The 26,357-nt window shown below is 44.9% G+C and overlaps 1 protein-coding gene across 4 annotated transcripts in view; it reads right to left on the bottom strand.

The window, feature by feature from the left end:
• Positions 1-26,357, bottom strand: part of lpar1 (lysophosphatidic acid receptor 1) — a 144,349-nt gene that overhangs the window by 88,671 nt on the left and 29,321 nt on the right. For 2 of the 4 annotated variants that reach the window (XM_073048589.1, XM_073048586.1), the window contains exon 1: positions 19,787-20,206. The exons of 1 other annotated variant lie outside the window; for it this stretch is intronic. The gene's annotated coding sequence lies outside the window, so the exon portion shown is untranslated. Of the gene's footprint in view, positions 1-19,343; positions 19,450-19,786; positions 20,207-26,357 lie in introns of those variants that run through there. One more of the 4 variants, XM_073048587.1, reaches the window with a different exon arrangement.

Consider the following 26,357-nt stretch of genomic DNA (forward strand, 5'->3'; position numbering starts at 1 on the left):
GGTGGCATGTTGCAGAATCATTGCAAATGGAGTTCCAGTGCCCGTACAACTGGCCCAAGTGTGAGGTTGGATCGCTCTAGGTGCCAAGAGGAGAAGTCAGCACCTGGGCAGAGGAGATTCGATGCCTGGAGTGAGTTGCTGGGCAGCATGGTCCAGGGCAAGAGCATGTCGTTGCACCTTGAAAAGACAGGGTGTCAGGATCTGAGGCAAGAGCCGATATCTCACTCGTTCTCTGCAACAGTCACTCCTCTCTCCATGGCGCTGAGGCTATGAAGACTGCCCTGACTGCTGTGCTCCATGCCCGATAAGTGAGGATTTGGGCCTACTCCAGGTTGCTCTGGGGCTCAGCTCCGAGTATTCAATTTTGGTTCGGAATGTTGTTGTCTGGTTCAATTGTTTGCGTGATTTGTGTTTTTTTCTCCTTTCTCTTGCACATTGGGTGCTGGCCTTTTACTTTTTTTTATTCTTTTTATCTTTGATTGGGTTCTTTCTGGTTTCTTGCTTTGTGGCTACCTGTGAGCAAACAAATCTCCAATTTGTATAATTTATACATTCTTTGATAATAAATGTACTTTGAATCAATGACAAATAACAAGAATGCCAACACTAACCCCTGTGCCACTCCAAGAAACAATCTTCAACCACCACCCTATGCTTCCTTTCTCCGAGCCGATCTGGAATGCACCTGACCAGCTCTTTGTGAAATCTGTGGGATCCAGCATTCCAGATTCCAGATTCCAGTCTACCATGTGGGGTCCTTTCAAAAGCCTTGCTGGAATACAGACAACTCTGGGTAGTCCAGTGAACATAGGGAAATTAAAGTCTCCCACTAATACACTGTTACTATTCTTACAACTATGAGAAATTTCTCTACACACCTGTTCCTCAAGATCCTAATAACTATTGTGGGGTCTGTAATACAGCCCGTCCCGTCTTCTAAATTCTATCCATATAGCCTCACTGCATAACTTCCCAAGAATGTCATCTCTAACTGTTGTTACTTCCTGCCTTACCCAAAGGCTGTACACACCTACCTCCATCTGTGCCAGGACTGCAGCATCAGACTATTGAGCTGACAGTCCTGGGAGAACTCAGCCACATTTCTATTACAGCTACATCCCAGCCCTCAACGAAGCAAACCCATCCTCAGAATTCATCTGTTAAACCTTGTGCTTTGAACGGAATACTCCTTCCCTTGCCTTTCCGGCTCCCCGACTTGCTCTCTGGCTGCTGTTTTATCCCATGACATACTCCTGTTCAGAGTCCCAACCCCTGCCAAACTATATTCAACCCTCCCATGCAGTATTAGCAAATCGCCCAGCAAAGATACTGGTATCTCTCTCTGGTTGAAGTGCAGCTTGTCCCACTTGTACAGGTTGCTCCACCCCAGAAGTGATCCCAATGGGCCAAGAGCCTGAACCCCTGCCTTCTGAACAGCCCCACAGCATTCTTTGTGCCTATCCCTCTATTTCTGACATCCCTAGCATATGCTACTGGGAGTATTCCAGAGATCACTACCCTTGAGGTCCTGCTTCCTACCTTCCAACTCCCTGTACTCACTCTGGAGAATCTCAGGCTCTACCCATGTCATTTGTACCAACACACCGATCTGGTTTGAGTAGTTTCTGCAACTGCTCAGACACATCTTTGACTCTGGCACCCTGGAGGAAACACACCATTCGTATATCTCTTCTGTGGCCACAGAACTGGTCTGCCCCGCACCCCCTCACTTATCAAGCCTCCTGTCTTTATTGCCCTGACTGCTCCCTTTCTCTCCAATCCTCAGAGCCAATCCTACAGGAAGGACGTGAATAAGATTGAAAGAGCGCAGAGGAAATTTACAAGGATGCTCCCGGGATCCGAGCTATAGGGAAAGGTTGAATAGGTTAGGGCTTTACACATGAGAACATTAAAAAAATCAAGTGGAAACATGATAAGAGTTATACAGAATTATGAGGTATAGGTAGGGTAAATACAAGCAGCATTTCCACTGAGGTTGGGTGGGACTAGAACTAGAGATCACGTGTCAAGGGTGAAAGGTGAAATGTTCAAAGGGAACACGAGGGGCATCTTCTTCACTCAGAAGATGGTGGAAGTGTGGAATAAACTGCCAGTGCAAGTGATGGATGCAGATTTGATTTCAACATTTACAAGAAATTTGGATAGGTACATGGATGGGAGGGGCATGGAGGGCTACGTTCCAGGTGCAGGTCGAAATTAATGGTTCAGTACAGACTAGATGGGCCGAATAGCCTGTTTGTGATATAGTGCTCTATGACTCTAATTGCAGTGCCGGAGACGTGCTGCCAGCCCCTGAAAGAACAACTCCTTCAATAGTATCTAGAGTGGTCACAGAGGAACCCTCTACTGACTACCTACTCCCTTCATCTTTCCTGGCGCTCACCCATCAATCTGAAGTCTGTATTCCTGGTGTGACCGCCTCCGTTAAAGGCTCATCTCTGATGTTACCAGATAACTGGATGATTCTTAGTACATCCAACTCCATTCCTTTTCCTTGACCTGGCTTGTCAGGAGCTGCAGCTGGGTGTACCTCCTACAGATGTAGCCATTAGGGAGACCGCAAGCGTTCCGAGATACTTGGGTTCCAACTTGTCTTTGCTGCTCTGTGTGGATTCTGCACTTTCTCTGCAACCTTGCAGGTTTTCCTCCAATGCTCCAGAGTCCTCCCTCATTCCAAAGTTACACAAGCTGGCAAAATAACTGGCCCTCAAAAGTTTGAGAGGCAGGAAAATCAAGGGCTAGTTGACAGACCCGAGGTAAAAACAGGCCACACAGAAATAAGTAGAGGAATGGAATCGATGGGAATGCTCCAAGAGTCAGCAGGGAGTCAACGGGCCAAACAGTCATGCTGTCACAAAAGTCTGAGCAGACGTAAAGAGCTGACATAATCAAGATCATGCAAGTTATTTTACCTAATTCAAAATTCTTTAAAAATTATTAGCTGCAATAACTCATTTCTGGTGGCCTCAGTAAGAAACTGCAAAGTATTATTGCTTTTAAGATTGTTCCAATGTAAAATAACTCAAATAAAAATGTTATTCTAAATGGAGGATCTAGAAGGCCACACAAAGCATCTATTATGATTAGTTCAATGAGCTAATGCTCTTTCAAAGACACGGGTTTTAAGGAGCAACTTAAATAGCAGAGCATGACAAAGAATCAGGGAAACATTCCAGAGTCCAGGAGAATTATGAAGCTGCAAGAAGCCATTGAAGTGATCTGAGAGAGCAGGTGAAGATCACAGAGATGGGGAGGAACGTGGCTTTGGAGGCATCTTCATTTTAAGTTCAAGATACTGCTCTACCAGGAGCCATTGTAGGGACCTTGCTTGTGCTGGGCGAGCATGATCCACCACCATTTGAACATGAGCTACCAACACAGTAGCCAAATTAAAATTAATTCAGCTACAAGTGGAGCCGAACGTGAGGCATTAAGGTCAGATGGTGTACTTCAGCCAGCTGGCTGAAATGTTCATGGGACATCTTCAATCTCAATAGTTGGAGCTTTGCACCTGTGTCAAAATCATACCTGTGCCCAAAAAGAGCAGGATGAGATGACTCAATGATTATTGCCCAGTTACACTCACGTCTTTGAAGTACTTTGAGAACCTAGAATAACATCCTGCCTAAGCAAGGATTTGTATTCATTGCAATAAAGGGAATACCCACTCACTGTCAACTTGGCGTTGGACAACATCAATACCTTCGAAGGCTGCTGTTTATTGATTACAGCTCAGCATTCAACACCACCATTCCCTTAGCAATAATCAATAAGCTTCAAAACCTGGGCCTTCATATCTCCATCTGCAACTGGATCCTCATCGAGAAACCACATTGTGGATCAGAAATAACATCTCCTCCTCAGTGATAATCAACCCATTTACAACTCAGAGATATACGCTCTGCTCGCTGCTCAATTCTCTATACACCCATGACTATATGACTAGGCACAGCAGAAACGCCATCTATAAAATTGCTGATGACATAACTGCTGCCGGTAGAATCGCAGATGGTGATGAGGTGGTGTACAGGAGTGAGACAGATTGGCTGGTTGACAGGTCATAACAACCATGTACTCAACATCAGTCAAACCAAGGAACTGATGGTGGACTTCAGGAAGGGAACGTCAAGGGACAAAACCAGTCCTCATTGAAGGATTAGCAGTGGAAAGGATGAGCAGTTTCAAGTTCCTGGGTGTCAACAGCTCTTAAGATCTGTCCTGGGCCCAACATACTGATGCAATTACAAAGAAGCCAATGCAGTGGCTATATTTTATTCAGAGTTTGAGGGGATTTGGCATGTCACCAAAGACTCTAGCAAATGCCTACAAATGTACCATGGAGAGCATTCTAACTGGTTACATCACCAGTGGTATGGAGGGGCTACAACACGGGACCCATTGCAAATTCAGCCAGGTCCATCATGGGCACTAGCCTCCCTACCATCGAGGACATGCCCTATTATCATCAGTACCATCAGGGAGGTGGTACAGGAACCTGCAAATACACAATGTTTTAGAAACAGTTTCTTCACCTCCATCAGATTTCTAAATGGTTACTGAACTATTTAGACCTCACTATTTCTGCACTACTTTATTATATAAAATTTATACCATATTTAATGTATTACACCGTACCACAGCCAGAAAACATCAAATTCCTCGATATGTCGATAAATGTGGCAAATGTTCAGGGAATATTTGTATGGAGTTCCACATAGGTACGTTCCAATGAGACAGGGAAGTTACGGTAGGGTACAGGAACCACGGTGTAAAAAAGGCTGTAATAAATCTGGTCGAAAAGAAAAGGTTACAAAAGGTTCAGAGAGCTAGGTAATGTTAGAGATCTAGAAGATTATAAGGCTAACAAGAAGGAGCTTAAGGAGGAAATTAGGAGAGCCAGAAGGGGCCATGAGAAGGCCTTGGCAGGCAGGATTAAGGAAAACCCCAAGATATTCTACAAGTATGTGAAGAGCAAGAGGGTAAGACGTGAAAGAACAGGACCTATCAAGTGTGACAGTGGGGAAGTGTATATGGAACCGGAGGAAATAGCAGAGGTACTTAATGAATACTTTACTTCAGTATACACTATGGAAAAGGATCTTAGTGATCGTAGTGATGACATGCAGTGGACTGAAAAGCTTGACCATGTAGATATTAAAAACGAGGATGTGCTGGAGCTTTTGGAAAGCATCAAGTTGGTTAAGTAGCCGGGACCGGATGAGATATACCCCAGGCTACTGTGGGAGGTGAGGGAGGCGATTGCTGAGCCTCTGGTGATGATCTTTGAATCATCAATGGGGATGGGAGAGATTCCGGAGGATTGGAAGGTTGCAGATGTTGTTCCTTTATTCAAGAAAGGGAGTAGAGATAGCCTAGGAAATTATAGACCAGTGAGTCTTACTTCAGTGGTTGGTAAGGTGATGGAGAAGATCCTGAGAGGCAGGATTTATGAACATTTGGAGAAGTGTAATATGATTAGGAATAGTCAGCATGGCTTTGTCAAGGGCAAGTTGTGCCTTACGAGCCTGATTGAATTTTTTAAGGATGTGACTAAACACATTGATGAAGGAAGAGCAGTAGATGTAGTGTATATGGATTTCAGCAAGGCATTTGATAAGCTACCCCATACAAGACTTATTGAGAAAGTAAGGAGGCATGGGATCCAAGGGGACATTGCTCTGTGGATCCAGAACTGGCTTGCCCACAGAAGGCAAAGAGTGGTTGTAGACCGGTCATATTCTGCATGGAGGTCAGTGTGTTACTTGGTGTGAGCCGGTGGTGTGCCTCAGGGATCTGTTCTGGGACCCCTTCTCTTAGTGATTTTTATAAATGACCTGGATGAGGAAGTGAGGGGATGGGTTAGTAAATTTGCTGATGACACAAAGGTTGGAGGTGTTGTGGATAGTGTGGAGGGCTATCAGAGGTTACAGTGGAACATTAATAGGATGAAAAACTGGGCTGAGAAGTGGCAGATGGAGTTCAACACAAGTGTGAGGTGGTTCATTTTGGTAGATCAAATATGATGGCATAATATAGTATTAATGTTAAGACTCTTGGTAGTGTGGAGGATCAGAGGGATTTTGAAGTCCGAGTCCATAGGACGCTCAAAGCTGCTGTGCAGATTGACTCTGTGGTTAAGAAGGCATACGGCGTATTGGCCTTCATTAATTGTGAATTGAATTTAGGAGCCGAGAGGTAATGTTGCAGCTATATAGGACCCTGGTCAGACCCCATTTGGAGTACTGTACTCAGTTCTGGTGGCCTCACTACAAGAAGGATGTGGAAACCATAGAAAGGATGCAGAGGAAATTAACAAGGACTTTGTCTGGATTGGGGAGCATGCCTTATGAGGAAAGGTTGAGTGAACTCGGCCTTTTCTCCTTGGAGCGACGGAGGATGAGAGGTGACCTGATAGAGGTGCATAAGATGATGAGAGGCATTGATCATGTGGATAGTCAGAGGCTTTTTCCCAAGGCTGAAATGGCTGCCACAAGAGGACACAGGTTTAAGGTGCTGGGGAGTAGGTACAGAGGAGATGTCAGGGGTAAGGTTTTTTTATGCAAAGAGTGGTGAGTGCGTGAAATGGGCTGCCGGCAACAATGGTGGAGGTGGATATGATGGGGTCTTTTAAGAGACTTTTGGATAGGAGCTTAGAAAAATAGAGGGCTATGGGTAAGCCTAGTAATTTCTAAGGTAGGGACATGTTCGGCACAACTTTGTGGGCCGAAGGGCCTGTATTGTGCTGTAGGTTTTCTATATCTATGTTTTCTATGTCAGTGGTAATAAACCCAATTCTGACTGTCACTTGATGCAGTAGCAAAGAATTGCATAGTATTTTGGATCTTATTCAGCTCTGATAGCATGGAAATAGCAATTTTTTGTAATGCTCCATTCTTACAAAGCGTAATTTTTTTTAAAAAGTGAGATGGTTGTTTGAGCATGATAGAGTTAGCGTATTGAACTGTATCAGTTGGGTCCCAGTCGGCGGCATATTGGAACGGTCAGTTAGGTTGTTTCAAGAGAGCAGATACAGCACATTTGATCGGGAACACCGCATCGCCAAACTCACTGTGCCTTTGCTTCGGTTTTGACCTTTAAAATCTAAGAGCTGCGAAGGGAGAAAGAAAATTAGCATGTGCCTTTCATTCTGATGAATATAGATAGATAATCTGTGACACATGATTTAAAACACAGTGGCGGGGCACTGCCTTGGCAAACAGAACAGCTGAGCTCAACCTAGCCCAACCCCAACAAAGCATAGGAAAATACTAACACTTGTTGATGCAACAATAACGAGGGCCATGAAGGTCATTTCAAAGTTTGATATATTGAATCCCGTTTTGTAAATGTACCAAAGCTTGTCAAAAGCCCATTGACCTGGAAACACAGTTTTACGACTGTGCTTCATTAGAAGCACTAAACACCCTATTCTTAATTGCATCTTCACATACACCTATTCCATTTACACTAGTGACTACTAACTGCTTAATAAATGTCTATTTTAGACTAGTGACAGGAAGTGGTTTTACTGAGCCCGCATGCTGGCTGCAAAGAAAAGTAAACTGGATGAACAAAGTGCTTGCTATTGCCTGAGCCATGTGGTTTTTGAGGTTACTGATGATTTGGTCAGGATAAAGTCCAAGTTATTGAGAAAGTATGCAAGCAGAGCAGAAGTTGAAACAATGGCTCAAGGTTTCGGGCTAGAACAAGAAACAAAATACATAGTAAGAACAACATCACACATGGAGATTCGCTTTCAAGTACTTTGTACAATCATATCTCAAACGGTTTAAACACAAGCATGCTTACCTGATTTCTGCATCCATACCAGAGGCAAAATTTATCTTACAATGTTATTTAGCTTAAAACTTCAAATTGCAACAGTTAACTAGTTCAAATGACTACACTGCAGAACCAGTTGTAAGAACTACACTAAAGTTAACAAGTTAGGCTTGGTCACAAACAGAAAATCTGCAGATGCTGGGAATCCAAGCAACACACACAAAATGTTGCGGGAACTCAGCAGGCCAGGCAGCGTCGCTGGAAAAGAGAACAGTCAATGTTTCAGGCTGAGACCTTTCAGCAGGAGAAGCAAAGCTGAGGAGTCAGCGTTAGAAGGTGGGGGAGTGGGGAGGAAGAAATACGAAGTGAAGGTGAAACCAAATGGGGGGAGGGGTGAAGTAAAGAGCTGGGAAGTTGACTGGCGAAAGAGGTACAGGGCTGGAGAAGGGGGAATCTGATAGGACTGAAGGCCATGGAAGAAAGAAGAAGGGAAGGAACACCAGAGGGATGTGATAAGGGGAAAGGGGAATCAGTTCCCCTCCATTCCTGTCTGACAGGATGAACTTGTCCTCACTCAAAAATTCCTCCTTTGTCTCCTCCTACTTCCTTCAAACAAAAGGTGTAGCCATGGGCTTTCGCATGGGTCCCAGCTATGTCTGTCTTTTTGTCCGCTACGTGGAACAGTCTATGTTCCAAGCATACACTGGTGTCACTCCCCATTTCCTGCATTACATCGATGACTGCATCCTGCATCCGTGCAGAGCTCAATGACTTCATCAACTTTGCCTCCAACTTCCACCCTGCCCTCAAATTTACCTGGTCCACTTCCGACACCTCCCTCCCCTTTCTTGATCTGTTTCTATCGCTGAAGACAGTTTATCTACAAGATGTCCATTGTAAACCCACCGACTCTCACAGCTACCTGGACTATACTGCTTCCCACCTTGTCACTTGTAAAAATGCCATCCCCTTCTCTCAATCCCTCCATCCGCTCTCATTCCAGAGATGTCCTCCTCCTTCAAAGAACGGGGGTTCCCCTCCTCCACTATCAATGCTGTCCTCAACCACATCTCTTCCATTTTGCACGTCTGTACTCAGCCCATCCTCCCGCCACCACACCAGGGATAGGGTCCTCTTGTCCTCAACTCCCACCCTACCAGCCTCCACGTCCAGCACATTATTCCTCATAACTTCCGCCATCTCCAATGGGACCCCAACACCAAGCACATCTTTCCCTCCTCCTCACTTTCTGCTTTCCGCAGGGATCATTCCCTATGTGACTCTGTTATCCATTCACCCGTCCCCACTGATCTCCCTCCTGGCACTTATCCTTGCAAGAGGAACAAGTGCTACATCTGCCCCTACACCTCCTCCCTCACTACCACTTAGGGTCCCAAACAGTCCTTCCAGCTGAGGCAACATTTCACCTGCGAGTTCGTTGGGGTCATCTACTGTAATTGGTGCTCCCTGTGTGGCTTCCAGTATCTTGCTGAGACCCTACGTAGATTGGGAGACCACTTCGCTGAGCACCTACATTCTGTCCGCCAGAAAAAGCGGGATCCCCCAGTGGCCACTCATTTTAATTCCACTTCCCATTCCAGCACATCAATCCATGGCCACCTCTACTAACGTGATGAGGCCACTCTCAGGTTGGAGGAACAACACTTTATATTCCGTCCGGGTTGCTGCCAACCTGATGGTATGAACATTGATTTCTTGAACTTCTGGTAATACCCTTCATCCTTCACCATTCCCCCATTCCCTTTTCCCTCTCTCACCTTGATCTTCTTACCTGCCCATCACCTCCCTCTGGTGCTCCTCCCGCACTTCTTCTTTGGTGACCTTCTGTCCTCTCCTATCAGATTCTCCCTTCTCCAGCCCTGTACATCTTCCACATATCAACTTCTAAGCTCCCTACTTCACCTCACCCCTCCTCCCAGTTTCACCTATCACCTTGTGTTTCTTCCTTCCCTCTCCCCCACCTTTCTAACTCTGACTCCTCATCTCTTTTCCCTCCAGTCCTGATGAAGGGTCTCGGCACAAAACCTCGACTGTACTTTTTTTCCCCCCGTAGACGCTGCCTGGCCTGCTGAGTTCCTCCAGCATTGTGTGCATGTAAAGTAGTCTTTGTGACTAGTCAATTTTAATGCTTCACCAGGTATACAGGCCTGAGGAAGCTTCTGCTAGTCTTAATCACAAATCTGCATAATCAACAAAATAGTTTTTCACCAATTGCCTTGAATAATTCCTGAGTTTTGTTGCTGAAGTAAAAACTAAATTGATTTCATCCCCCAGACTTGGAGAGAACACCCAAAGTTCTGACGTATTCTTGCATGCCTGCGTGAATTGGTTAAAAACAAAACTCTCCAATTTATTCTAAAAAGAGTACTTCTTTTACCATGTTAATACTGGTCTGTCACTCTTAGTTAAGTTTGGAGTAAGTTCAGCAGTTCCCTGTTAAAATAACCACACACATAGTCCCTTGATAAACACAGTTATCAATCAAAGACCAACACAAGTCACACATCAAACAGATCGTTTGCAAGATGCAAAATTGCCATTATATCTCATATATTCAACAATCAAAAGAGCAGAATAGCAGCTAAACAATAAATATAAATATATATGCAAATGTATATAAATGTAAACTCACAAATTTGTATTAACATTCAATTAAAAATTGAAGATCACAGTGATTTGTACAGTTATTGTGTATAGATTTTAGTTGTTCCGTTATAGGAAAGGCATCATTAAACGGCAAGATTTACAGGGGTACTGCTGGATTCGAGGGCCTTAAGTTATAGGTAGAGGTTGAGCAAGCTAGGAAATTGCTCCATGAAGCAAAAGAGATTGAGGGGTGACCTTAGAGGTGTAATTATAAGGGGCATAGATAAAATGAGCACAGTTCCGTGCTCAGAGAAGGGAAACTACAGACTAGAGGGCACAGGTTTAAAGCAAGTGGTGAAAGATTTCCAAGGAACCTGAAGGGCAACTTCTTCACAGAGGGTGCTGCTTATATGAAATGAGCTGCCAGAGTAAGTGGTTGAGGAAGGTAAAATAAAAACATTCAAAAGACATATGGATAAGTATGTGGATATGACAGGGCCAGAGGGATTTGAACCAAACACAGGCAAATGTAATTAGCTTGGTGGGCACTGTGCTTGGCATGGAAGAGTTGGGCTAAAAGAACCTGCTTTCCTGCTGAATTACATTGTGACTATAACAAACTGTTTAAATCATTCCATGCCACATTTTGTGTATTTAATGTTTCAATAATATTTTAAAGATTCAAAGTAATATTTGAGATATACATATTTTTGTTTAATTAAGCATTCTTGCTCATTTAAATAATTACAGATGTATGTAAAATATGTTAATTACATACATCATCATGCTACCATGTGATATACGTGCACCTCGTTTAAAATAAACTCAATGCAAGACCCGTATTTTGGACTTTTGAGTCCTCTTTTGAATTAGTTTAATGTTTTGAAGTTACAGAACATAATACCACATGTTGTGCATTAAATCCGTTTTGAATTGCCATGATTTTGTGGAATTACCTAGAACTGACAGCACAAAAATCAAACCACCCAGCCCAGACCCATACCAGTGTTTATATTCCATTCAACAGTCCTTGTTTATTTAACTCCAGCAGTGTACCGTTCTTATGCTACTTATCTTGCACGCTCATCTAACTGATTTAAATACATTACAATTCATCTCAACCATTCCTTCTGGTAGCAAATTTGATATTCACACGTTTAACAAGAGTATCCATTTATTTTGCACTTAAAAAGCAGTTGAGCCTTCCAGACCAATTCACAAGAATTCATGTATTAGAAGGTATCAAGACAATTCATCACATATATTGAATATACACAGACTTTGAAAGGGGGGTGGGGAAAGTAGATTTAATAAAAGGATTTCCCGGGTTAGGGCAGAAAAAGGCCTTTGGCTCATCTCGCCCATGCCATCCCTTGTACATAACTAGACTAATCCTTTTTACACAAAGTGGGTCGGTCACCTTCGCAAATCAACTGCAGAGACAAAGAATGATTAAATTAGGGGAGGATGAAGCTACATTTGGAGGGAAGCAAATAAAGGGCAAGAAGGGAATTCGGACATGAGGAAAGACAGGAATAAAGAGGCACTGGGATTATAAACAGAGCTTTGAGTCACCAAAATCATTTTAGATCCACAAGTATAAGGGAGAAGGGAAAGGGTGTTTTGGGACAAGGCCACTAGAACGTCTGATGACTGCATTTCACTTACAGAAATGTCAGTCTGAGATCATCGGAACAGTCACATCCCACAGCAGTTGAAATGGGGAAAAGCTGCACACGGACCCATAGGTATTAAGGGGGCAATAAAGACACCAGATTTGGAACAGTCTGGCTCAGTTCTTGGGTGGGGAAGGGGGTATTGCCTGTTGCTTTTAACTTGGTACATATTCTGGCTGTAATCTCCATTGGATAATTTCTCTTGAACTTGGCCAACTGTTCTGCTGTCAATTCCCCCGCTCAGAGACCCCTCACATTGATTTTTTTGTCCTCGTATTTACTTTAGCACTAAAAATAAAGCCTAAAAAAAGCTTTTAACAGATCCGTATTCATGAAACATGGAAATCAGCAAAAACAGAGTTCCTGCGAGCAATTCCCATCATTATTGTACATACATCGGCAACAGATGGTTACTTGTTTCTCACTGACAGATTCTGCAGTTGGCTTGCCTTTCCACACTCACTGACAATGACTATACATCAGTGTGACGGAAACAGATCCCTGGGTGTGTCAGCATCTTCAAGGAACAGGTCACTATTAGGGGCAATCAGGTTGGAAAAAGTCAAACGGGGCAAGAAAATACTGTTCGGGGGGGCGGGGGGGGGGGAGAAATTACCAATGCAGGAACTTAAGCTCATCACTCCTTTGTCTAGACGAACGTTAATAGCAAGTCAAAACTAGAACAGCCGTAGTTAAAAGGGACTTAATTCCAAATGAGAAAGACCAATTCAAAATCAACCCAATGCTTACCACTGGAAGTGTTTCCGTTGGGATAAGACAATGAAGCAAAGAGCCCGAGAGGAAGATGGAAGCAATCACAGGTCATTTATCTCAAGGACGATCACCCTGGCATCCTGGCCAATATTTATTACCTAACTAACGATCCTTGCAATGCTCCTCATGGTTATTATTTCACCAGCTTGCTGGTCCTACACCATTGCATTTCCTACACTTCCAAAACCCTGCTTGGCTGTTATACTTTGGGAAATGCTGAGCTTATGAAAATCACTACAGAAATGCAAGCTTGAAGTAATTACATAAGACCATAAGACGCAAGAACAGAATTAGGCCACTCGGCCCATCAAACCAGCTCCACCATTCCCACATGATTGATTTATAATCCCTCTCAACCTCATTCTCCTGCCTTCTCCCCATAACTTTTGACACCCTGACTAACCAAGAACCTATCAACCTCTGCCTTAAATATACACAATGATTTGGCCTCCACAGCTGTCCATGGCAATGAACACCATAGTTTAACCACACTCTAGCTAAAGAAATTCCTGCTCATCTCTGTTCTAAATGCATGTCCCTCTATTCTGAGGCTGTGCCCTCTGGTCCTAGACTCATCCACTATAGGTAAAAAAAACCTCTCTATATACACTGTCTAGGCCTTTCAATATTTAAATCATATTAATGAGATCCCACCACCTCATTCTTCTAAATTCCAGCAAGTATTGAAGTACAGGCCCAGAGCCATCAAATCCTCCTCATACATTAACCCTTTCATTCCCAGAATCATTCTTCTGAACCTCCTCTGGAACCTCTTCAATACCAGCACATCTTTTCTTTGAAAAGAAGCCCAAAATAGCTCACAATACTCCATGTACAGTCAGAACAATTCCTTATAAAGCCTCAGCATCACATTCTTGCTCTTATGTTCTAGTCCTCTCGAAATGAATACTAACATGTATTTGCCTTTCTTGCCATTGGGAATCCTGCACAGGGACTCCCAAATCCCTTTGCACCTCTGAATTTTGAATTTTCTTCCTGTTTAGAAAACAGTCTATGGCTTTATTCCTTCTACCACAGTGCATTGCCACACGCTTCCCAACACTATTTTCCATCTGCCATTTCTTTGCCCATTCTCCCAATCTGTTCAAGTCTGTCTGCAGACTTCCTGCTTCCTCAACACTGCCTGCCTCCCCGACTTATCTTTGTAACTGTCTACAAACTTGGTCACAGAGCCATCAATTCTGTCATCCAAATCATTGACATGTATCATGAAAAGAAGCGGTCCCAATCCGACTGCTGTGGAAACAGAATAGGCCCCCTTTATTCCAATCCTTTGCATCCCGTCAATCAGCCAATCTTCTATCCGTGGTAGTATCTCTCCTATAATACCATTGGTTCATCATCAAAAGGATGAAAGATATTAATTCCTAAGCACAACATTGGGATGGATTTGCCAACAAATAATGGGAATGGATTATGCATTAAAATGTACCAATAGCATTAGAGTAACAACTAAACAGGCAGGATGAATGTCCAGATATAGATATACATAATGAGACAATTCATAGAGCCAAAACACAAAGTAGCGATTATTTGAGGAAAATTACAGCTGCCATTTTCCAAAAGAATAACCCTGCCAAAAGGAGAAAATTACAGCTTACTGTTGATTTCCAGAAGCCGGCTATTCCCCAACCCACAGACTTGCATTAATTATAATATTTACATTAGAACTGCATTCATCACACAGCTTAAAATGCAGGCTTGTGCACATTTAGCCGGCTTTCAAGACACCAGTAATTGAATAAACCTGTGCTTCAGCATCATAACACTACCCGAACACCACGTGACGATATTACAGATTTGTTAATACCCACGTTCATTCATTTCTACCGCTCAGTCTTCAGGAAACCAAATAGGAGTCACAGGATGTGGTTCTGGTGGGCGAAACAGTGGAGAAAATTGCACTTGATGCTGCAGTGGGGACAGGAATGTCGCTCGCCAGCTGCAGGACAGAAGGTATGGAGTGATGCATTTGTATTCTGTCCTGGCACTTTATTAACACAGGACTCCATTAGCTATCCCCAGTGATTCACACTGACAGTCATCAGTTGCTGCTGACGACAGTTTACAGATGAGAAGGGCCCAGTGGTCTGCTTGAAAGCTAGTTGTCTAGAAGCAGAAAGAATCATACATCGCCTAGTGTTGCTGACTAGCACACTCCAAACTCCAAGAGTGGGGTGACACGGTGCAGTAAAATGGGAACTGACATACAAAGGTGTGGAGAACGCTTCCTCCTCTAGTGGGTATCCCTGATGTTCAAAATGAACCAGGTAACCTTGTACACAAGTCCCCAAAAGCCAACGTGCAGGTGAAGCAAGTAATTACGATGGTGTTGTATTTCTGTTAACCTTTTATTGGAAGAGTAAAGACATTTTACTATAATTGTATAGAATCTTCACGAGGGTCATAAAATTTTGGTCTCATTACCTATATTTGTTAGGGAAAGCAGAATGAAGATTCACTAGACTGCTGCCTCAGACGGCAGGTTTGACATACGAGTAATGATTGAGAAGCCGAGCTTTCTGTTCTTTATAGCTTAAAAGAATGAGGGGTGACATTGTAAAGGGTTAAAAGGCTTGACTGGGAATATATTTCTAGACTCCAGTAGAAGTCACAGTCTAAAAATAAATGATAAGCTAATCAGGACTGAAATTACATATTTCTTCAAAGAACAATGAATCTTTGGAATTCACTACCCAAGAATGGTTGAAGTTCAGTCATCGATTGTATTCAAAGCAGGTCAACTGATTTTTTTGGATATCACAGTAATTAAGGGATCTGGGGACAGAGCAGGAAAATGCTGATCTTTCTCAATGCCAATGATCTTGTTAAATAGTGGAACAGACAGGGACCATATATCCAACAGCCATTTCTATTTCTTATTATCCTCCATGCTCACACAATGTTCAAAACAAAATTGAGATTACTTAATGCACAAAATAAGCATTACATTTCATTCAAGATAGCATTTGGATGCGTATACCTTACAGTGAAAGATTTCCAATGTAATTAAGTACCATTTATTAACCTGAGTTGATAATGAGCCACTTTTATCCCTTTGAGGTAATGCAATCCATGAAACTACTCCAATACCACAAGATTCTGTGAATTTAGTCCAGTGACACAACAAGAACGTGTTCTTTTCAAGATAGTCTAAGACTTGTACAATGATAGCACAGGTACTGGAGGTGCTATTGAAGTCTTGATGAATTGCTGCTGCAGTTTTTGACATTTTAATTCCACTAGGTTTTGCTCTTGCAGATGTTTAACTATGTGGCAGCCACGTCAAATTGACAGCAATCACGATCACTTCTAAATACTTCAGAAAAGTTCTCCAAGATTTTATGATCACTTCATCAATGACCCAGTCAGAATCAGGTTAGCAATTTGAGTAAAGCCATAGAACAATAAAAATGGTAATTATAAAATTCAGCTGTGCCACATTAGGATATTAAATAGAAAAATGCAGCCCTCCCTACATCAAGCTCTTTATGGTAGCTGCTTCATACATCAGCCATGGTTTGCTGGGTAACACCCCTGCCCTACATCAAGCCACATCAGTGGTTTGGATACATCAGAAAGGCTGGTAAATCAGTGCAGCACTGTGGGAGAGCAATAGTCAAATATGACACTCCCCCCCCCCCCCCCCATGAGAGATTGTACCCAACCCCATGGGTTAAACAGCCACAGCACAATTCAAACATGAGCTACTCTGAACAATACTTATTCCTCAAACAAGTTTTGGTCAAATTCAAATCTTTGCATAACAATAACCACACATTCAAAATATATTAGAGGTTGAAAAATCAGGTTTGAAATGACTGCGGTCTAAAAGGTATGAAAGAAATAAAATTTCACTTCACTCTTCAGTGTCCCATTGTACTTCAATGTTTTCATTTTCAGATGCAGACCGGAAAAAAATTGTAAGACTTCTCAAATGAACAATATCGCAAATAATGGCTACTCTGGAATGCAAGTCTGCCAAGACACAGCATCTACAAAATGTAAGACCAGGAGGAAGCATTACTGCCTAAAGGCTGTGCCATTACTTATGATCATGATTTAGGATTAGACCCAAACTTGCCAAATGCTGTCCTGGGCTACAATGGAAACAACCACGAGGGCTTTGCAGTCTGGGTCATTCACACATGCACTGTTAAATCCAGTGATCCCAAAACACCTAATTTATCAGTTTTGTCCATTGCTGAACTTCAGAGAGACCAGCTTGGCAAGGGATGAAGGAGTTTAAAAACTTCCCAGTCTGTGACAGATTACACCAACTGCAGACTACATTAATTTAAATGAAGACTATAGGGGCGTGGTTAATATAACAAGATTTAAAAGTTTAAGATCAGTTACGGGATGCACAGCTGAATGTTCCATCTCTATCATAGCCAGCTACCCAATGTCATCAGCTGCATTTCAGGCAAAGGACTCCTCAATGCAACACCTGATGCTATTGAACTCCAGAATACTGAGACATGTCTTCAACGTCTGGGCAAGATAAACACAGTTGTTGAATACATACAGTTAAGGGATTGATCAGATCAATGCCAGATACAACCCACAATTCTAAACTCTTGTATAGGGGTCAAAAATGATCTCTAGCTCAAGACAGCAATATTCCCCATCTCTTTAAGACACATTGAAGAATAATTATACATCTGCATGAAGAATTACTTAGATAACATACAGTTGCAAGTAGAAAAATTGCCTTTCTCAGAAGAGTTTGAAAGTTGCCGCCATTGCAATTTCGCACTGTGGCATTTCTGTTAATGACACTTCGTTTAAAAAGAGATGTGACAGTCAAGTAAGAATTTAAATAGCTGCCAATTAAGTTGTACAAAGTGCCACCCACGTGTTCACTAAGTCAGTGTTCCTGCTGAGATCACAAGACAGCTTCGTAAGGCAGTGAATTATCACACCAAACCAAATGGAAACCCATGTTCCTAGGGTCTACACTCCAGGATTACGTAGTTCATTGTATGTCTTATTTTCGCGTGACAAATTTCAGCGTCTTAACAAATCAAGTCCCGAGTCCTTATTAAAATAACCTTCATTTCCATAGCACTTTGAAAAGAGTGAGCATTTCAAAGGCGACACATACACTCCCAGTGGAGGTGTGAAAGGGGGAGAGGTGTAGGGCAGCGGATTAAAAAACTGTCCTCAAAATTTTGCAGCCGATAAACTTCTGTGGTACGAGTATGAAGAGGAATTAATTAGCTTTGTTTTTGGTTGGCAGCGGACGGGTGGGGTAGAGGAGTGGAACTAATCTGACACCACACAAATAGTGGTCACAGGCACAAAGGGCCAAATAGTTCTTTAGTCCCTACGATTTAATGAATCTATTTATAACGAACCCTCCCAGGGCATGACATCATCTCTGGGTGGATGCATGTCAAACGCATGGACAGCGACCACCTTGGTCACTGCGGTCCTATCGTACCATTATTAGAATAAATTTAATCCTCAACGCCGAACAGCGAGATGATTTTCCTGGTAATCAGATTGTTGTGTCATTAAGTAATTACGGATTTTTCTTCTTAGAGTTCAGACCGCAAAAGTGGTACGGAAAGTGTGTGTGACAGAATGCCAACTCTCCCAAACAAAACTGAGCACTGTTTGAAAGAGCAGCGCTGATTTAAGAAAGCACGGCTCACAGTCATTTATTGCCACCTACTCTCGTACCTCTGGTTACAACTTCACCACCTGACCTCTGTGCGGCGGGTACTTCGTAAAAAGCATTCATTGTGAACATTTAAACCAGGCACAGGACTTCTCTCGATACGTTGACGCGCTGTGTGAATGGCGAACCCGCTCCAGTGCCTCCGAACCAGAGGACTGCAAGCAAAAAGCACCTCGAAACGCCGTGGTTTGCAACTCCTCCAAGGTCCTATTAAAGTCAAGGACAGATTCGTTCTTTTCACGAGACTGCAGAACGCGCAAATACCTTTTTATGTGTGCCCAGACCGGTCCACGCAGAGTATTACAGGACCTTAATGATACAGGGCGGGGTGGGGAAGAGTATCAAGACATTCCAGAAATAAATAGAACTAAACTGAGCGAAAAGATACTATCGCCCCCTACTCCATTTACAGGTGAAGCTTCCAAATTAAAGGGTCACACTCACTGTTTCCCGCAATCTCTTCCTACTCGCCCTATCCTATGTTTAGTGACCCCCCCCCCCCACACACACACACACACGAAGATACAGAAACGTACACTTAAGCTAGATGGAAGTAGTTTCATTAAACTTGCAAATCTGCACGCTTGGTTTTGCTCGGGTTAGATTGGGTAGGAAGGGAGAGGGTCAGCGCTGATGGAAGACCGGCAGAGAGGGTTATAGAAATTCGACTGCAAATCGTCCACAATTTAATACCAACGCGGTATAACAGACGGCACCTATTATTCCCCCCCCCCCCCCAACACACACACACACACGAGACATCCCATAAGGATTACCTGAAAGTTACAGTCCCCAGTGACCCTTCCACGAAGTGTTGTTTGACTTGATAGTCAAGCATTCAATGGGGGCGTTTAATTTCCTCACAACACGACCAAAAGGTGGACTGGGACAATTCTGAGCCACAGTAACAGACAGCTAACTACACTGTGTTAAACCTACCCTTTCCACTCCATGTGCAGCCCAGTATGTCCAAAATCCTAAAACAAAAATTGCAAATCCAATCCTTTGTTTCAAATCTTTTTACAAACTAAGTCAAATTGCCAACTGCGCAGGTATTAAAAGTCAGAAAAAGCGAAGAAACCAAACTAACTTTGTCAACATAAATCATTCCAGTTACTAGTGAAATAAAGGAAGTATACAGGAAAAACCTCGAACTCGAAATTACAAAAAGTACTTGGCAATAAATATTAAAAACAGATCTCCAATCTTCTGCAGGTACCTTGGGTCAGTCTCCTGCTGCTTTGAGCTCTGTTCAGTTGAGTAGTTTTTCCAACCAATTTTGTTCCTCTGATTGCAAATGAATTACTCAATCCAACATGCAGTTCTGCAGCCTCAATACAAGCCGATGAAATATCATCTTCACACACCGAGAAAAAGAACTTTTAGAAAGTGGCTATTCTCGTTCTTGTGGGACTTCGAGAAGTGGCTTCACAGAGGTGACCGTCTCCTTACAGTCCGTTTAAAGTCAGTAAATGCACCCCGTACTCCAACGCACTTTCGCCACCCGTTCAGATTTCAGGGTCTTTCCGCGGTAATTCCCTTGCCCCTCCACTCGTTGACTTGACTCCCGTGCCCCACACGACGTGCTGAGGTTTGCCCGCTCTGCTCTGCTCTGCCCCGCTCGGTCGGCAGCGCAGCCCTGGAGCTGACGTCAGCCGCGTGCCGCCGGCAGGCTCGGCTTTAATTACAAACACATTTCCTCAGCACCCTTCCGCGGCCGGGCAGCGTGAGGGGGAGAGGGAGGTAGGGACGGGGGGAAAGGTGGAATGAAGGGGGAACTGAGGATGGGAGCGCGGAAAGCGAAGAGGGAGAGGGGTAAGTTGGGAGAGAGAAAAGAAGAGGGGGCAGGGATGGGGAAGTGAAGAGGGGAAGGGGATGTGGAGAGGCAAGGGGGAGTGGGGAGGGGGAGGGAACTGAAGAGGGGGAGAGGGGTGAGGGAAGTGAAGAGAGAGAGGGGAGGGGAAAGTGAAGAGAGGAGGGGGAAATAGTGAAGATGGGGAGGGGAGGGGGAAGTGGGGAGTGGAAGGGGTGGGGGAAGGGGAAAAGAAGGGGGTGAGGGGAAGTGGAGGATGGGAGGGGCGTGAAGAGGGAGAAGAGATATGGAGAGGGAAGGGGAAGTGAAGAGGGGGAGGGGGTGAGGGAACTGAAGAGGGGCAGAGGGGAGGAGGAGGGGATGTGGAAAGGGGCGGGGAAAGTTAAGAGGGGGAAGAGGGGAGGTGGGAAGTGAAGTAGGGGTGGGGGAAATGAAGAGGGGAGGGGAAGTGAAGTGGGGACAGGGCTGGGGAAGTGAAAAGAGGAGGGGAGTGAAGTGGGGAGGGTGTGGAGGGGACGGGTGGGGAAGTGAGGAGGGGGAGCGAACGGATGGGGGAAATGAGGGGGAGGGGAGGGGAAAGTAGGAGTGAAGATGGGAGGGGAGGGGGAAAGAAGGGGAAGTGGGGAGGGGAGGGGAAAAGAAGAGGGGATGGGGAAGTGAAGAGGGGGATGTGGAGAGGCAAGGAGGAGTGGGGAGGGGAGGGGAAAAGAAGAGGGGATGGGGAAGTGAAGAGGGGGATGTGGAGAGGCAAGGAGGAGTGGGGAGGGGGAGGAGGGAACTGAAGAGGGGGAGAGGGGTGAGGGAAGTGAAGAGAGGAGGGGGAAGTAGTAGTGAAGATGGGGGAGGGGAGGGGGAAGTGGGGAGCGGAGGGGAAAAGAAGAGGGGATGGGTAAGTGAAGAGGGGGAGGGGATGTGGAGAGGGAAGGGGCGGGGATGTGGAGAGGGAAGGGGCGGGGAAGTGAAGGGGAGGGGGTGGGGAGTGGAGGGGGAAAGAAGAGGGAAATGGGAGAGTGAAGAGGGGAGGGGGTGGGGAGTGGAGGGGGAAAGAAGAGGGAAATGGGGGAGTGAAGAGGGGGAGGGGGAGGGGGAAGTGGAGGGAAATGGGGGAGTGAAGAGGGGGAGGGGGAAGTGGAGGGAAATGGGGGAGTGAAGGGGAAGTTAAGAGGGGGAGAGGGGAAGTGAATTAGGGGTGGGGGAAATGAAGAGAGGGAGAGGGCAAGTGAGGTAGGGGACGGGTGGGGAAGTGAAGGGGAGGAGAGTGAAGTGGGGTATGGTGGGGAGGGGAGGGATGAGGGGGAGGGAAGGGGAAGTGAAGGGGCGAGGGGAGGGGGAAGTGCACAGGGGAGGGAAGTGGAGGGAGGAAGGATGTGGAGAGAGATTGGGAGAGGGGAGATGAAGTGGGGGTAGGGGAGGGGAAGTGAAGAGGGGAGGGGGTGAAGTGGAGAGGAGGGATGGGGAAGTGAGGGGGAGGGGAGGGAGATAGGAAGTGAAGGGGAAGGGAAGAGGGGGTGAGAGAAGAGGAGGTGGAGGGGGAGAGGAAAGTGAAAGGGGAGGGAAAATGATGGAGGAGGGTGGGAGTTGTAGTGAAGAGTGAAGTAAATGGGGAAAAGAAGGGGAAGGGAGGTAGAGAAGAGGGGAGGGAGGAAAGATGGGAGTGAATGGGGAAAGGAAAGGGGGTGGTAGGGAAGGGGAGAAAGGAAGGGAAGGTGTGGTAGGGATGTAGAGAGAGGGAAGAGAAGATGTGAGAAGGAAGGAGGGAGAAGATGGATGGAAAGAGGAGGACAATGGAGGGAAGGAAAGTGGGTATAGGGAGTGAGGGAAAGACAGGAGCTGGGTAGGAGGATTAGAAGAAGGGGCGGGTGGAAAGGATGGTGAGGGGGAAGGAGATGTAGGAAGGGAAGGGAGAAAGAGAGGAAGGGTAAAGTGGATGGGAAGGAGGGAGAGGGTATGGAAAGAAATGGGTAGGAGGAAGAGGAGTGGAGGTGATGAGGGATGAAGGGTGAAGAATGGTAGGGACAGGAAGAGAGACAGGGATGGAAGGAAGGAATGTAGGTGGAGGGGGTGAGATAGAAATGAGAGAAAGACGAGGAAGTAGGAGATGTGAGGGAAGAGTGGAAGGAGGGAGAGTTAGGAGGGAGGGCGTAGGAGTGGAAAGGGTGGGGAAATGAGAAAGGCGGTTGGGGAAGAGGGTAGTGGAGGAGAGAGGGAGGAGTAGGAGAAGAAGGAAGGAGATACAGGAGGGGGAACATGGAGAGTGAAGGGGGAGGTTGTAGAAGGAGGGGATAGGAAAGCAGAGTTGAAATGGGAGGAGAGAGAAGAGGTGGCACGAGGAGTATGTAGAAGGAGGTGGAAATAGAGGATGAAGGCTGGTGAAGAGAAAGGGGAAGGAGGGTGTAGAAGGAAGTGGGAGATGAATGGGGTCAGGGAGGAAGAGGTTAGGAATGAGGGAGAGGGTGAGAAGGAAAGGGTGAGGAGTGAGGGAGGGGCAAGCAGAAGGTGGGACGGAGAGAGTGGATAAGTGAGGAGGTAGAAGATGAGGGGATGGGTGGAAGGGGAGGGGAAGAAAGGGATGGCAGTGGAAGGGGGTAGAGGAAGTGGGAGCAAAAGGGGAGGGGAGGGGAGGGAGGTCATTGGAGGCTGTGCAGAGAGGAAGGGGGGTGGAGGGTGAGAAACAGAATCAGATTTATTATTGCTGTCTTGTATGGCTTGAAGTTTGTTTGCAGCATCATTACAGTGCAAAGACAAAATTACTATAAATTACAAAATATATAAATACCATGAAAACAGGATAGTGCTCATGGAGTACACTGAAGTCTGTGACAGAGGGGAAAAATCTGTTCTTGTATTGTTGAGCGTGGGTCTTCGAGCTCCTGTTGTTATCTTCCCTGATGATAATAACAAAAAGAGTGTATATGGTGAAGATGCCATGTCCTTGAGATACCACTTCTTGAAGATGCCCTTTTGGTGGGGAGGGCAGTGCCCATGACAGGGCTGCCTGAGTCTACATCCCTCTGTGACCCTGTGCATTGGACACTCCATACCAGGCTGAGATGTAACCAGTTAAAATGCTCTCCATTATACATTTATAGACATTAGCAAGGGTCTTTCATGACATGCCATGTCTCTTCAATCTCCTGAACAAGTCTTCTTTGTGAATGCAGCAATGTATTGGGCCCAGGACAGGTCTCGGAGATGGTGACACCCAGGAGCTTAAAGCTACTCATCACTTCCACTGTTAACTCCTCAGTGAGGACTGGTGCCTGTTCTCCTGACATTCCCCCACCAGAAATTCACAATCGGCTCCTGAGTCTTGCTGACGTTGAGTCTGAGGATGTTGTGACAGCACTTAACCAGTTCTTCTGTCTCAAAGGAGGGGATGGTGAAGAGGAAATTGGATGAGAGGGAAGAGGGATGGTGAAGGGAGATGTAGGGGGAGAGGAAGGTCAGGAAAGAGAGAGGAGGGGAATGGGGAGAAAGTGGAGTGGGAGGATAGGGAAGCGGGGAATAGGGAGTTTGGGAATGGAGAAAGGAAAGGAATGAAATGGAAAAATGTGGGAGATCTGGAGGAGGTAGAGAGGGGAAATTTGTGAATGAGAATTGGGAAGCATAGAGGTGGGAATGGGGAAAGTGGAGCAAGGGGGAAAAGGAGAATAGAAGATTGAGAGAGATGGGAAGAAAATGGTGAATGGTTTGGGAGAGTAAGTTCAAGTTTAATTGCCATTTAACCATATTCATGTATACAGCTGAATAATACATTGTTCCTCCAGGGCCAAAGTGCAGATCTCTGTATGTGCAGTAAATACAGCACGTAGAGTCACTGAATGGCATGGCTAGAAGATTGATGGTGTGTGGGATGTTGTCCTGAAGTCACATTTCTGCAAGAACAAGCAAGTAGCTGTTCCTCATCTTTCACTTGGTCAGCTACTATCAAAGGCAATCCAGCTCGTCTTTGCTGAATGAGCACTGGAGAGCAGCACTGATTGGAGAACTGGTCTACAGGGGCCAGCCCCCAACCCAGCTCGGCCACTACGCCTCTGTTCTCTCCAGCACTGACTCCAACACCTCCTTGGGCGGCTACAACAGGCCACACCACAACATGAGGGGTGTGGATGGAGGGGAGAGTAGGCAAGAGGGAAGGAGAGGGTGCTTGTGGTAATGAGAGAAGAAAACAAAGGGAAAGAGAAAGGATGAAGAGTGTAAACAGGAATGAGAGAAAGGTGAGGGAGGCAGGCCAGGTAAGACTAAGCAAAGGTATAGAAGGAATGAAAAAAGGAAAGAGAATGAAGAGGAAATTGGGAGGAAGGGATTGGAGAAGACAAAGGAGCAGGAGAGAGAGAATACGTGTGGTCAATAGTTTAAAAGCCTGCCTTCCATTCCAAATATTTTTTACATTATTGGCATACAAGGGAGCATTTCATTCCCCCTGGCAATGACAGCCTTTATTTCCCCTTCTTCTCATTCCCTACATGAATGTCATGCAGTCATATTTCAGAAACTTTTCAGCCTGTCAGATTAAAAGCCCCCTGAAGGCTGAGTGAGAAGAATGACACATAATTTCTGGGTTCTGTGAATTAATTTGCATTCCCTTTTTTTTTTTACCTCCCACACATAAATGTTACTTGAAAGAAAATCAAAGTTAGAAATCATTTGCAACTCAAATGCAAATAAGGGTGATGAACTCAGAGCATGGGTCAGTACATTGGCCTACATTGTTGTGGCCATTACAGAAACATAGCTGTCACAGGGGCAGGAATGGCTGCTGAATGATCTATGGTTTAGATGTTTCAAAAGAGACAGACAGGATGGTAAGAAAGAAATTGGGAGAGCAGCATTGCTCTTCTGGGATAGTTTCACAGCTGCAGAAAGGGAGGACACTGAAGGGATCGTACACTGAGTCAGTGTGAGTGGAAGTCAGAAACGGGAAAGGAGCAAACACTCTTTTGGGAGTATTCTATAGACAGCCCTCTCCAATAGCAACAGAGACACTAAGGAGCAGATCAGGAGGCAGATTTTGGAAAGATGCAAAGATAACAGGGTTGTGGTTGTTAATAGGGTGCCAATTGGTATTACAGAAGTTGGGTGACTTTAACTTCCGAAATATTGATTGGCACCTCCTTAATGCCAAATGTTCAGATGGGTCAGAATTTGTTAGGTGTGTCAAGGAAGGATTCCTAACAATATAGAGACAAGCTGACTAGAGGAGAAGCCATTCTATAGTGCTAGGCAATAAACCAAATCAGGCATTAAATCTCTTAGTGGCTGAGCAACAACTTCCTCACCTTTACCATTGCCATGGACAGGAGGAACAAAAGCAAACAGTATGGGAAAGTAATTAATTGTAGAGCAAAATATGATGCTATTAGGCAGGAACTTGAGAGCATAAATTGGGAACAGATCGGCACCACAGTAGCATAGAGGTTAGTGCAAATCTACTACAGCTTGGGGCACTCCAGAGTTTGGAGTTCAATTCCAGCTCCGTTTGTAAAGAGTTTGCACATTCTCCACATGACCATGTGGGTTTCCTCTGGGTGTTCCAGTTTCCTCCCACATTCCAAAAATGTATCCGTTAATAAGTCATTGTAAATTGTCCTGTGATTAGGCTAGTGTTAAATAGTTAGATTGCTGGGCAGTGTGACTCATTGGGCCTGATCAACATTGTACTTCTAAATACATAAATAGATATACTCAAGGAAATGCACATGGAAATGTGGAGGTTCTTTAGAGAGCACGTACATGGGGTTCTGGATAGGTTTGTCCCATTGAGGCAGGGAAAGGATTGCAGGGTGAAGAAACTATGGTTAACTAGAGAAGTGGAACGTCTAGTCAAGAGGAAGAAGGAAACATACTTAAGGTTTAGGAAGCAAGGATTGGACAAGTTCTAGATAACTACAAATGAGCCAGGAGCTTATGAACAGTTTCAGGAAAGTTAGAAAGGGTTATTAGAAACTCCTGGTGAGTAGGATTAAGGAAAACCCCA

This window comes from Hemitrygon akajei, chromosome 6 (genome assembly GCF_048418815.1).
Source record: "Hemitrygon akajei chromosome 6, sHemAka1.3, whole genome shotgun sequence".
Taxonomy (NCBI): Eukaryota; Metazoa; Chordata; class Chondrichthyes; order Myliobatiformes; family Dasyatidae; genus Hemitrygon; species Hemitrygon akajei.